Source organism: Somniosus microcephalus, chromosome 12 (genome assembly GCF_052327205.1).
Source record: "Somniosus microcephalus isolate GS21.2 chromosome 12, FLI_Smic_1.0, whole genome shotgun sequence".
Lineage (NCBI taxonomy): Eukaryota > Metazoa > Chordata > Chondrichthyes > Squaliformes > Somniosidae > Somniosus > Somniosus microcephalus.
The window spans coordinates 29,035,095-29,048,035 of record NC_140998.1 but is presented as its reverse complement, the minus strand read 5'-3'; the positions used below and the strand labels follow the sequence as shown (position 1 = coordinate 29,048,035).

General features: G+C 45.3%; 1 protein-coding gene across 1 annotated transcript in view; it reads left to right on the top strand.

Annotated features, from left to right (window-relative positions):
* The window catches only part of LOC147109099 (latent-transforming growth factor beta-binding protein 2-like), an 817,740-nt gene that overhangs the window by 651,395 nt on the left and 153,404 nt on the right, over nt 1-12,941 (top strand). The gene's annotated exons all lie outside the window — the stretch shown is intronic.

Genomic DNA, 12,941 nt, shown 5'->3' with positions numbered 1-12,941 from the left:
TCCCGCCAATGGAGCAGTGGAATCCCCGATAACGCATGGAAACTGAGCTTCCAATGAAAACAAAACTTAATTTATTTTACTCAATATCCCGAATATTTATAGGGCTTTCTGTATGTGTGTTTTGATGTACCAGTAACATACATTCCCATACCACAGTTGTGGCCTTTGAACTCTGATTGAGTCACAATATACATCAACCTGAATTTTTCACTTTCCACAAGATAGACTAAAATGGAAGTGTGTAGTTTGCAGCCAGTTTTCCTAGGTCAGTTCACTGACACAGCTTTAGATGTAGTTTTGCTCAGGTTTGGGGAGAAAATTAGTAATGGGAGTGGTAACTTGTGTGTTTGTGAAATTCAGAGTATAAAAATAGGGTGATAAAAATGTTGAAAGCTTTTGGAGAGCCTCAAAAGGCATCTTAACCGAGTAACAATCTTTGCCAAGACTTAATTCGTAGGGAGCTAAGAAGAAATAGCAAAAATGAAGGGTAAACGATATCCAAGGTGCTGGCGTAAGTCTGCAGGCAAGTGACATAGCAGCCCAGCAGCCGTCCCTCTGCTTGTTAGCTGCTGAAGTAATTTCCTGCACGCCAGAATGGCAGGAAATGGTATGCAGGCAGACATGGCCCCAAAATAATATTGAAATGAAGTGCCCATCTGTTTTGAGTCCGGTGCTTCCACTTCTGCACAGACACGGGCCCAGCTCCACCCTTCAGGGGAAGCCCCAGAAATCTAGAGGCAAAGTAAAGGGGTAGAGACTTGGCATAACGGGTGTCTGCGCTTTTCATCTTGACCTTGGTGTCCAGGGAATAAGTGTAATAATGTAAATGACTGAGAATAAGAGATTTTGGGAGGCAAGAAAGAACTTACATTTATATAATGCCTTATTAGCGCTTCACACATAATGAATTACTATTTCCACTGGTCAGTGAATCAGTAACTAGAAGCCGTAAATTTAAAAACATCGTCAAACGAATCAAGGGTGAGGCCAGGGTGAGCTGTTTCACGCAGAGGGTAGTTAGACATGGAATGCCCTACCAGAAATAGTGATGGTAGCGGAATCCGTAATAGCATTTAAAAGAGAGGTGGATAAATATTTGAACTAAAATTTTTTTTAAAGCATACAGGGAAAGGGCAGGGGAACAGGATAGCTCTTTCAGGCAGCCAAATAGCCTCCTTCTGCGCTGTAAAATATTGTGATTCCCACCCCTGTCAGGAAATGATGCATGGCATAGGGTAAAAAAAAAAGGCTAGAAAAGGACAGGAAAAAAGTTTTTAAAATTAAGTACATTTTTTTTTAAAGTAGCTTTCTTGGGCAGAAACGTCTTTAACTAACTTGCATTTATTTCAAGTCAACTTCATGGCATGTAGCATCTGGTGTATGGGAGGGGTTGTCTTTGTCAACTAGTTTTGCTTCAATTTACACAATTCTAAGGAAACATCTGTACATTGTGCTACGTCCCCACAGCTCCTGTAAATTTATGTTTTTAAAGAGGTCGCTCCACATATGCTCAGGTGAAAATGGCTTTGTGGTGCTCAAAGTCTATTTAAAAACTATATATTTTTTAGAAGTTTAAAGAGGTGAAGCATTAATGATAATAGAAGGAATTATGTAAAAATGTTGTTGGACTTTATTCTGGCATCTGTTTTTCATTAGAATGGAAGCATATCAAAAGCTGTGCAGTAATTCGAAATGATATTGTATAGATTCTAAAATTATAAATTTCAAGACAATAGATTTCAAAAATAGTCCTGTTAATATTAAATATATCATAATATTTCAGAACACCCGTTGAGATAGGCCGTACTGAAATTCAAAATTAACTGATGTATAAATTGCCAGAGAAAATTAAAAATGTCTGGCATGTTGATATGTCTACGTTGTAATGAAAACCAGACGAGGAAATAATAATATTTCTGAAGGCATTGTGATTATTACTAATCCTGAGGTGCTTATTGGATGTACAGGTATTACATAGGATGGTGATGAGCACTTTCGGGTTGCTAATGACTACAATACCTCAAAAAACAATTACGCAAGTTTTCAGTGCCACAGCAGCAAGGTTGATGATAGTTCTAAGCACACTAGAGTCTCTGCCTCCTGGCTTCTTTCTAGTTCAGGAGGACTTGAAGGTCCTCCTCCTGGCTGTAGCCCTGCCTTGCTGGCCCCCTGGACACAGCTGGCATTTGACTGGTCACATGCAGCTGAAATATAATCAAGATATTGGTGAGAAAGGCATTGAAGCGATAAATGAAAGAGAGCAGCAGTGTTTGCGACTTAACTGTTTGCCGCCCCTATTGCTGAGGAACAGTGCTTTTAAGAGGCTGCAAAGAAATTTCCAGGAGGTTCAGCTGTTTACACTTGTTTTACATGGGTTTTAAACCAATGCTTCCACCAATAGGTAAGGAAATGAGCATTGCCAGGAAACGTCAGTGTGTCTCGCTTCAGAAACCAGTGGTGGATGAACAAAGTGTTTTCTTAAAGGTGCATTAGTGGTGTTAATCCCATTGCGGAAATTCTGGGACCAGAGTCATCCACATGCATCAATTATGTAATTGGAAGTTACCGGTTCGAATGTAAGCAGAATGGTAGCCAGTCCAGTACCTGCAAGAAAAGGAAGAACTTTTATAGACATTTGGCTGTCAACATGCATATAATTTAATATCTCTATGCTGTGCTGTGAAGGTGATTTGCAGACAGCATGGTCTGTAATAAGGGCCTGCTTTTAAATGTTATGATGAGCTGCATCAATCGCAAGAATATAATTCAAAAGCAAAATACTGAATATGCAAAATGCTGGAAATCTGAAATAAAAACAGAAAATGCTGGAAATACTCAGTCGGTCAGGCAGCATCTGTAGAGAGAAACACAGTTAACGTTTGAAACGTTACCCCTGTTTCTCTCTCCACAGATGCTGCCTGACCTGCTGAGTATTTCCAGCTTTTTCTGTTTTTATTGCAAGAATATAATTGCTGTTTTGTACATGTATTTTATGGGGTTACGTAGTAGTGGCAAGTAAGCAGGGTGGGCTGCCCAGTGGTAGATGGCTGCCATGAATGCTGTTCTTTGCTCAGCATCTGAAAGTATCACTGGAAACAATCAAGACCCCCACCCTCAACTGATGCAGTCTGTAGTTGAGAACTGATAAAAAATTGCATAAGCCTGTCAATTGAGCTTGAGTAGCAAACAGCTCTTATCCTCAAATATGTACCAATTTGAGCTACATTCTAATTTTTCAAATTCTTAATAAAATTCAGTTACGTATTAATTATTAGACCTTATGCCTAAACAAAACTTCAGAGCAGTGAGACATCATTGCCTGTGTAAAAGTATTCACAAGATCACAAAGTAGATGCAGATGAGGGAGATTATTTGATCGCAGCAACGCCCTCCTCTGAGTTGCTGTCACTGTTCAACTCATACGTGTGCAGCACTAATTATCTGTTGAACAGCTGCAATACCTGAGGGAGAAAGGAATAGAAGGTTACGTTTAATGAAGAGGGGTGGGAGGAGGCTCGTGTGGAACATAAACACCGGCATGGATCAGCTGAGCAGAATGGCCTGTTTTCTATGCTGTACATTTTAAATAGTTCTACCTCGAGGGTTCCCTGCACCTGAAAGTCCAATCTTCCTCTGCTGCCCTTGCAAATGGTAACACACTTCTCTCTGTCTACATTATCGCTGTGTCCTGAACTGTCTAGCACTGCCTCTTGGGTGACCACATTCAGGAGAATATAATCCACAAGCCAGAGTGTGTCCAATTGCTGCTTGAGCATTGAGGCCCTCTGCTCCAGAGATTTAACTTTCCTTCACTTAGTGCAAATGTGCTGCTCTGGAATATATTAAGGATGTCTGATGGTCCATATATCACACTCCACACACATTGTGAGGGTTCCTTGCACTGTCAGCCCTTTGGGGAATATTTTAATAGGAGGCGGGATCTGTGTGAGGTGGTGGGCTGGGGCGAGCGACATGCTCGCATGCTGACGCTATGGGTTGCTCAAAGATTTTAGCTCCTGGCCCACATTTTAACATGGAGCCCGTCGGGAATCAGTACCTTGTCGGTGGGCGAGGAGCGGGAGCAGGATTTAGGGCAGCAGGAGGCTGCTGCTGGGGGTCCAACAGAACCATCCCCATCACTACGATAGGTTGTAAGGGGGGGGGAGGTCCAGAGCCGATCACAGAAGAGGGAGGGGAAGAAGCCCGAGACAGAGGAGGCCGAAGGTTTCCTTGTGGAGATCAGAGGAGCACTCCTGATCCTCCTGGCCCACAAGGAAACTTTTTAAAAAATGTAAGTGTATCTAGGCCTCTTCTAGCATTCAATCCAGCTGCTGGCAGGTTTGCCCTGGTAGAGAAGCCACTTACCTCTCCCCACTCAGGCCTCAGATTAATATTGCATCTCCAAAATGTTTTTCTGTGTGAATTGTCTTTGCATAGCATCAACAATAGAAACCCCTTGGCTGTATCTGCAGTAGTGCATGAAACCGTTCATAAAAATAAGTGTTGAAAGATACCTGGCACCTACCCATGGAGCTCCTTCTGATATTTAAAAGCTGTCAAGGATTTCATGTGCCTGTCATGCACTGTTCAGACTATGATCAAAAAGCAATACATTTGCTGTTTGCTGACTTTCGTGTTAGTGTTACAGGAGTGTTTTTTTTTAAGTGGCCATTAATTTAATAGTATATATGCCATCCATCTTGTTACTTTCTAGTTTACCAGTCCTAAAAGCTGTCACCCAAAACCACTTTGTCCTGTTAGCTCCCCCACCCCCCACCTTCAAAAATCCTGTCTCTTCGGCTGTGCGCTCAGTTCACCGCCCCAATCTTTACTTATTTCCTGTTCAACGTTATTTCCCCACCATCTCGTAAAATTCTCAGACAACTGCTTTGTTCTTAACCCTCTTCCATTAGATCCAGGAAGAGAAAGCACTGAAAGCAATCCTACATAGTTTGCAATTGAATGGCTGCCAAAAGGGGTGCTATAAAAATGCAAGTCATGGCAACTACCTATGTCGAGGGATAACAATTTTCAATCCAGTATACTGTAGTTTACCTGACAAATACATTTCTGAGCCATTTTACAGTAAATTTCTATAGAATGACAGCTTTTATTTAAATAACAACAATGATTTTTAAAATGTCTCCTATTTGGCTCCCGGTTGAGCAACGCCTCGATTTCAAAATTCTCATCCTTGGCTTCAAATCCCTCCATGGCCTCGCCGCCCCCCCCCCCATCTCTGTAATCTCCTCCAGCCCCATAACCACCCTCCGCCGCCCCCCCCCCACCCGCCACCCCACCCCACACAAGATAGCTGCGCTCCTCTAATCCTGCCTTCTTGAGCATCCCTGATTATAATCGCTCAATCATTGGTGGCCATGCCTTCTGTTGCTGAGGCCCTAAGCTCTGGAATTCCCTGCCTAAACCACTCCGCCACTCTACCCCTCGTTCCTCCTTTAAGACGGTTCTTAAAACCTACCTCTTTGACCAAGCTTCTGGTCATCTGCCCTAATTTCTCCTTCTTTGGCTCGGTGTCAAATCTTTTGTCTTATAATACTCCTGTGAAGTGTCTTATGACATTTTACTACGTTAAAGGTGCTATATAAATACAAGTTGTTGTGGGTGTGATGGGGAAGTGTGAATCCTTGCATGCTGCAAATGTTATTACAAATTCAAATACAATGCAAATCAGGTGTTAAGGGTGGAGACTGTGAAATTCTTGTACTCTCACAGCATCAAGAGTTCACCCATTAAAAATGAGTGTTAAAATCCAACCAAAGTTTAGACTGTTGAAAAGGGATTTCTTAAAGCTGCACTGGTCTTTTTGCAAAAAGTTAAATGCATTCAGTTCTCCATCTTACTGAATTTAATGGAAAATGGGATATAAATTGATCAAGACGAGGTACTAGAAAGGCTGGCTGTACTTAAAGTAGGTAGTTAAGTCACCAGGACCAGATGGGATGCATCCTAGGATGCTGAGGGAAGTGAAGGACGAAATCGTGGAGGTACTGGCCATAATCTTCCAATCCTCCTTAGAAACTGGGGTGGTGCCAGAGGACTGGAGAATTGCAAATGTTACACCCTTGTTCAAAAAAGGGTGTAAAAATAACCCAGCAACCACAGGCCAGTCAGTTTAACCTCGGTAGTAGGGAAGCTTTTGGAAACAATAATCAGGGACAAAATTAACAGGCACTTGGACAAGTGTGGATTAATTAAGGAAAGCCAGCACGGATTTGTTAAAGGCAAATCGTATTTAACCAACTTGATCGAGTTTTTTGATGAGGTAACAGAGAGGGTTGCTGAGGGTAATGCAGTTAACGTGGCGTACATGGATTTCCAAAAGGCATTCTGTTAAATCTGTGAGTTGTTCAAGTAATTAATACTCAGACTTAATCAGTAACAATAAAACAGGTCTTTACTGGTTGGAGGTAGGGACTATACGTAGGTCTTTACTTCATGCCCACAGGCGGGAACTGAGGGGAGATCAGTACCCACAGTACTATTTATACCCCTATGGCCAGGAGTGGTACTGCGTATCACTACGCCCAACAAGTAGTGCAGTCCTGTCCATAGGTTCAAAGTAGCACACATATTACATACACAACATTCCTCCCTTCCTAGCTTTACAGTCATCTCCCCATTTAACATAACGTAATAACATATATACATATATAACTTCAGGTTTACATAACAGAATAACATAGATACATAGATAACTTCATGTCAAAACAGATCACAGATTCAGTCTCTGCGGAAAACAGTTCACAGATTCAATCTCTGTGGTGGAGTCGGTTCACGTTGCTGGAGTGACTCATTCAATAGTCCTTCCATGGATTTAACAGTTTGAACTTCCGAACTGAATTGGCTCCGTTCGGAGGGACCACGTGTGTGATCTGGTAGAGGTAATAATGGTTCAGATGGGTCATCTTCTGTTTCGACTTTTCCTTTTCTGCTTCTTGGAGACTCTCTGGGCTCCACTGTCAGCTGCCAGCTGCATGCGCAGTTCCTCCTCCTCTCCCTCCTTTTTCCGTAGTAGAGCCACCTTCTCCCGATGTTCCATAGACTTTCGGTGCTCCTCCATGATTTCTGTATGGTGGGAGTCGAAGTTACAAGTTGGGCAGGACAGGACATAGTAATATTCGGTGTCGTCCTGATCTAGGCCAGCGAGAGGGTCTTCTATTTCCTCCATACCCAGCTGGGCGTTAGCCAGCTTTTGTTCCAAGTCCAGACATCTTTCCTGAAGAGACTTCTTCATGCGTACCTCTTCATCCAGCTTTTTCTGGGCTTTCAGCAAGTCGTTTACTAATGACCTCATTTGAGATTTTACTACTTCAACTTCTTTTGGAGATTGATTGATCGGACTATTCAATCCCTCTACCGGAGCAGCTGTTTCAGCGGTCTGTTGTTCTACGTTGACGTGAGTCAGCGTACTTTTGGCATCCAAGGGCTGCTCTGTTGCAGTCATCTCAGTCTGTGTTGCCACCTCAGCTCTTCCAATAACCTTTGAGAGCTCCGAACCCCTTTCGTTTGAATATTGAAGTTCGTGTTCAAGTTTTTCCCATTTCAGAGTCCTGTCCTTCAGCATATGCAGGAGTTGGCTGACCGTTAACTCCTCTGACATCAGACGTTTTGTGTGCTCCTGCTCCATTTTCTCCATCAGCTGCTTCTGTTGTCTTTCCAGATTCTCCAACTCTGTATCAAAGAACTCTTTCGTTGCATTCAACTCTTGCTCACAACGGCGAAGCATTTGTTCTAATTGCTGTTGTAGTTTGAAATGGAGTTGAGTTCGAGCCCGGTGTCCCTCAGAAATGGGCACATCAGTAGACTTGCCAGACTCAGAATCCACAGTTAAACTATGTTGTTGTTGCTCAGTAGAATTCTGTGCTGAAACTTTGTCTTTTGCACCTGAGTTGGGCTTACCATCATCCGTTCCAGAGTCTGGGCCGACTATCTTCACCGAGTTCTCACTCGTTATTGTTTGTAGGAAATGCCAGTCCATATTCATTTTCCTAATCCACTCCCGTCCTAGTAGTGGAGAACCTCCTTCAGATATCACATATAAGTCCATTATTTGACTGTCTTCGCCCTTGTGGACCACTGCAACCTCTATTTTCCCGATGGGGTACACTCTTTGCCCCGTGTATGTTTTCAATATAATCCCCGTATCCTGTAGGGGAATATGTTGGAATAACTTTCCGTAATCTTTCTTATTTATGACCGTCAATGCCGATCCAGTGTCCAATTCCAGTTTTACTTGGACTCCTTCTATCTGAAGAGTGACCCAAATTGTCTGGAGGTCTGCACCCTTACCAGCGTTGAGTACTCTTAAGCTAGCCAGTTCATTACAGCTTAAGCTAGCCAGTTCATTACTGCTAGCGTCTGAATCGGACTCCTGTTCGGCCACCTTGTGTACCTTTGCGTATTTTCCTTGCGGTGACTTCTTGTTGCTGGTCTTCTTCCCTGACCTGCATACTCTAGCTATATGTCCAAGCCTACCACAAGTTCTACATTCTTGGTTTTTAAACCAACACTGGTTCTGATCATGCGTTGTCTTTCCACAACGATAACATTTGCCAGAACTCACACCCAATTTGTGTGCACTGAGCTCCGGTGACCGTAGCTGCATTACTGCCGTGCCTCTCGCTGCGGCTTCGTTTGCTGCTGCCATAGTGACCGCCTTCTCAAACGTCAGCTCATTCTCCTCGAGCAGTCGCTTTTGTGTATCCTGTTTAAATAAACCACACACAAATTTGTCTCGAAGTGCCTCTGTCAGTCCCGTTCCAAACTGGCAATATTTCGCTAATTTACGCAATTCCAGCAAATAATCAGCATTGCTTTCATGCTGTAGCTGCCTTCTGTCGTAAAATTTAAATTGTTCCGCTAGCATCAGCGGCGTGGGGTTTAGATGATCTTTCAGGACAGTAACAATCTCATCGAACGTCTTATCCGCCGGTTCATCTGGTGATAACAGGTGTTTCAATTGCCCGTATGTCTTCGCACCCATTAAATTTAATAATGTTAGAGCTTTATCTTGGTCACGAATTTTATTGGCCTTACAATAATTTTTTACTCTTTCAACATATATGGCCCAATCTTCGATGTCACTATCAAAGGTGCTAATATTCCCGTGTTTAGGTATTGTAGATTTGCAATTTCTCAGATTTTTTTTTTTTTTTTTTTTACTGCTATCCAAGATGGCGGCTTCCCGCTCTTGCCGTCGTCCTCCGCCCACAAAATGGCGGTTTTCCCGCGCTTGGCGGTCTTCACCCGTCCCCCAACGCCGTCTCCCTTCAGCCCCCGAGTGCGGCCCTTATCTTCGCCGCGATCGCCCGAGTGCGGCCCTTATCAGCGGATGCGATCGCTGGATCGCGAAGCGGCTCTCGGCTCTTATCAGGAGATGCGATCGCTCTGTTGAAACGCCTCCCGCTCGAAGCGGCTCTCGCGCCCTATTCCTCCAGCTCCCCCAGCCCCGTTCGTGCGGCCAACTGCCTGTCGCGTCGCTGCCCGGATCAGACAACGGCTTACCCACCACCAAGCTGGAGAAGAAGCTGACGGTCGCCGATGGAGGCTCCGAGGTCAGGATGTCTTCCAGTAGGGTGGAGAGGGTGGAAACCTCTCTGCAACGTCCTGGCTGTGGACGAAGCTGCCGTGGAGTGACTGCCGCAGGGTCCGAATCAGACTCGTCGCCAGTGTTAAATCTGTGAGTTGTTCAAGTAATTAATACTCAGACTTAATCAGTAACAATAAAACAGGTCTTTACTGGTTGGAGGTAGGGACTATACGTAGGTCTTTACTTCATGCCCACAGGCGGGAACTGAGGGGAGATCAGTACCCACAGTACTATTTATGCCCCTATGGCCAGGAGTGGTACTGCGTATCACTACGCCCAACAAGTAGTGCAGTCCTGTCCATAGGTTCAAAGTAGCACACATATTACATACACAACACATTCGACAAAGTGCCACGTGATAGGCTTGCCAGCAAAGTTGAAGCCCGTGGAATAAAAGGGACAGTGGCAGCATGGATATGAAATTGGCTAAGTGACAGGAAACAGAGAGTAGTGGTGAACAGTTGTTTTTCAGACTGAAGGAAGGTATACAGTGGGGTTCCCCAGGGGTCAGTTCAAGGATCACTGCTTTTCTTGATATATATTAATGACTTGGATGTGGGTGCACAGGGCACAATTTCAAAATTTGCAGATGACCCAAAACTTAGAAGTATAGTGAACAGTGAGGAAGATAGTGATAGGCTTCAAGAGGACATAGACAGGCTGGTGGAATGGTGGAAAGGGGGTGCATGAACAGAGAGACCTGGGGTATATGTGCACTAATCGTTGAAGGTGGCAGGGCAGATTGAGAAAGCAGTTAAAAAAGCTTACGGGACTCTGGGCTTCATAAATAGAGGCATAGCATACAAAAGCGTGGAAATTATGGTGAACCTGTATAAAACACTGGTTCAGCCTCAACTGGAATATTGTGTCCAATTCTGGGCACCGCACTTTAGGAAGGATGTGAAGGCCTTAGAGAGTGTGCAGAAAAGATTTACAAGAATGATTCCAGGGATGAGGGACTTCAGTTACGTGGCTAGACTGGAGAAGCTGGGGTTGTTTTCCTTAGAGCAGAGAAGATTGAGAGGAGATTTGATAGAGGTGTTCAAAATCATGAGGGTTCTAGACAGAGTAGATAGAGAGAAACTGTTCCCATTGGCAGAAGGGTCGAGAACCAGAGGACACAGATTTAAGGTGATTGGCAGAAGAAGCTAAGGCGACATAATGAAAAACTTTTTTACTTAGCGAGTGGAATGCACTGCCTGAAAGGGTGGTGGAGGCAGATTCAATCGTGGCTTTCAAAAGGGAGTTGGATAAGTACCTGAAGGAAAATAATTTGCAGGGCTACGGGGAAAGGGCGGGGGAGTGGAACTAGCTGAAGTGCTCTTGCAGAGAGCCGGCACGGGTTCAACGTGCCAAATGGCCGCCTTCCATACTGTAACCATTCTATGATAAAGAACAAAGAGATGCTAGGAGCATTAGATGATAACAAAAGCATAAGATGTTTACACCACCATCCGTATGTAGAAGTTGATACATAGCTACCCAGCAGTACAGAGCAGAAATACCACAGACTGTGGATCAGTCGGGAGACAGATACAGTGCTGTGCCATCCATTCCAAGGAGATCTGCAGCCAACCTCCACCTTAAGGGCTGTATTGCCAACCAAGGTGACCTCAGCCAACAACATTTATGCCACTGGCTCCTTCCAGACTAGCCTAACATCTGCCAATTTGCAGTCCACAAATGTATCAAACAGGTGATGGGTGTATTGTTCAGCAATATTCTTCTTCTTCCATGCTAAACAGCAACAACAATATAACGGCTTCCAAATGTCTCTGCACTGATGGATCCCCAAAATACAGGGGATCGAAACGATTTGTCCATCAGGCCCCTAGGTACAACACAATGGGGTCGATTTTCAGTGTGCCGTGAGGTGGGCTTTTAGGCGTGCGGGGGGCTAAAATCCCGAATTCGGGGGTCCCGACACCATCCCGCCCAAAACCCACCTCCATGTAAGTTTCAAAGGAGGCGGGTACCCGCCCCGCACTGGGACCCGCCGACCCGAGGCGGGAAGGGATTAGTGCCAATTAACTGCCTGTTAACAGGTAGTTAACAGGCAGTTTTTAGCCTAATCCCTATTTTGAAGGTTGTCGTGTGGGATTCCCGACGGCTCCAAACCACGCCAAGTTAGAGGAGTCGGGTTGGAGGGGTTGAGATGTCGGTGTTCAGGTGAGTGATGGGTGCATGAGTGCAAAGGTAAGTGTGTTTGGTATGTCCGACCGGTTCAGGGGGGCCTACCTGCGGCCAGGGAGGCGCAAATTAAAGGAGAGGTGCGGGGCGGCCATTTTTGTTGTTGGCCGCCTGCCAGCACCTGCCTGCGCTCCCGTCCCCGGCCTCCTGAACCCCTCCCCCCCGCGGAGTGCCGGCTGCGCTCCAAGAGCCCGGCACTTCTCTTCGGTGCCGGGCTCTTTTGCCTGCACTCCCGATCCTCGGGGGCCCAGCTGGGCCCCAGCTCACGCTGCACAAGGCCCCTCCCCTTTAAGAAGGGGAGGAAGGCCTGCAATACCGCAGCGCGACGCTGCAGCACGTTGCGCCACAATATTCAGTCGCAGCGCCCCAAGAGGGATGCGGGGCGCCTCCAGTAGCGCCGCACTTCCCTTTGGGGGCGCTACCACTCAATTTCCGGCGGGCGGCCGCGAATGCTTCCGGGGCGCTACTTTTAGCGCCCTGGCGAGGCTGGCGCCCCAAACGGGGCTATACTCAATTTCTCCCCCTCAGTGTTTGACAGCTTCAAACAGCTGTGAAACACTGATATTTCACCTATCAACATGTCTTGACAGATGAAATTTCAATCTGTGACGTCACCTGTTGCCGGGTGGCCCTTAATTTGCCTGCTGAGCCCGCTGGGCAGGCTCAACAAGGTCAATCAAGTGAAAATCGCGTGGATTGGCCGCATCTCGATGGAGGCGGGACTACAACCCGAAAGTTGTAGTCCCGCCTCCTTTCTGACTTCTGAATGAAAATCCAGCCGAATGACTTGCATGAACAGAACAGTATTCTGTTCCAACAGTTAACATCTGCTTAATGACTACCTAAAGTGTATAATGAAAGTTTAATGCAGCTTCCCAGGCAGCAGTCACAATCCTTTCACATTAAGGCACTCATCTATGCCAGTTTATTGAAGGCAAAGGCAGAATGAAAGAGTGGTTGCTCAGAGACCAAGACGACCCTCTTCATTTTTACTGCAACTATGGACAGATGTCGATTGCAGGTCCAATGAGACCCATGCAGCCACCAGGATCATTATGAAGCATAACCTTTGCATCTTGAAGCAGTGCTTCAGATAGTGGCAGATCAAAGGCACCTTAAGAACATAAGACATAGGAGCAGG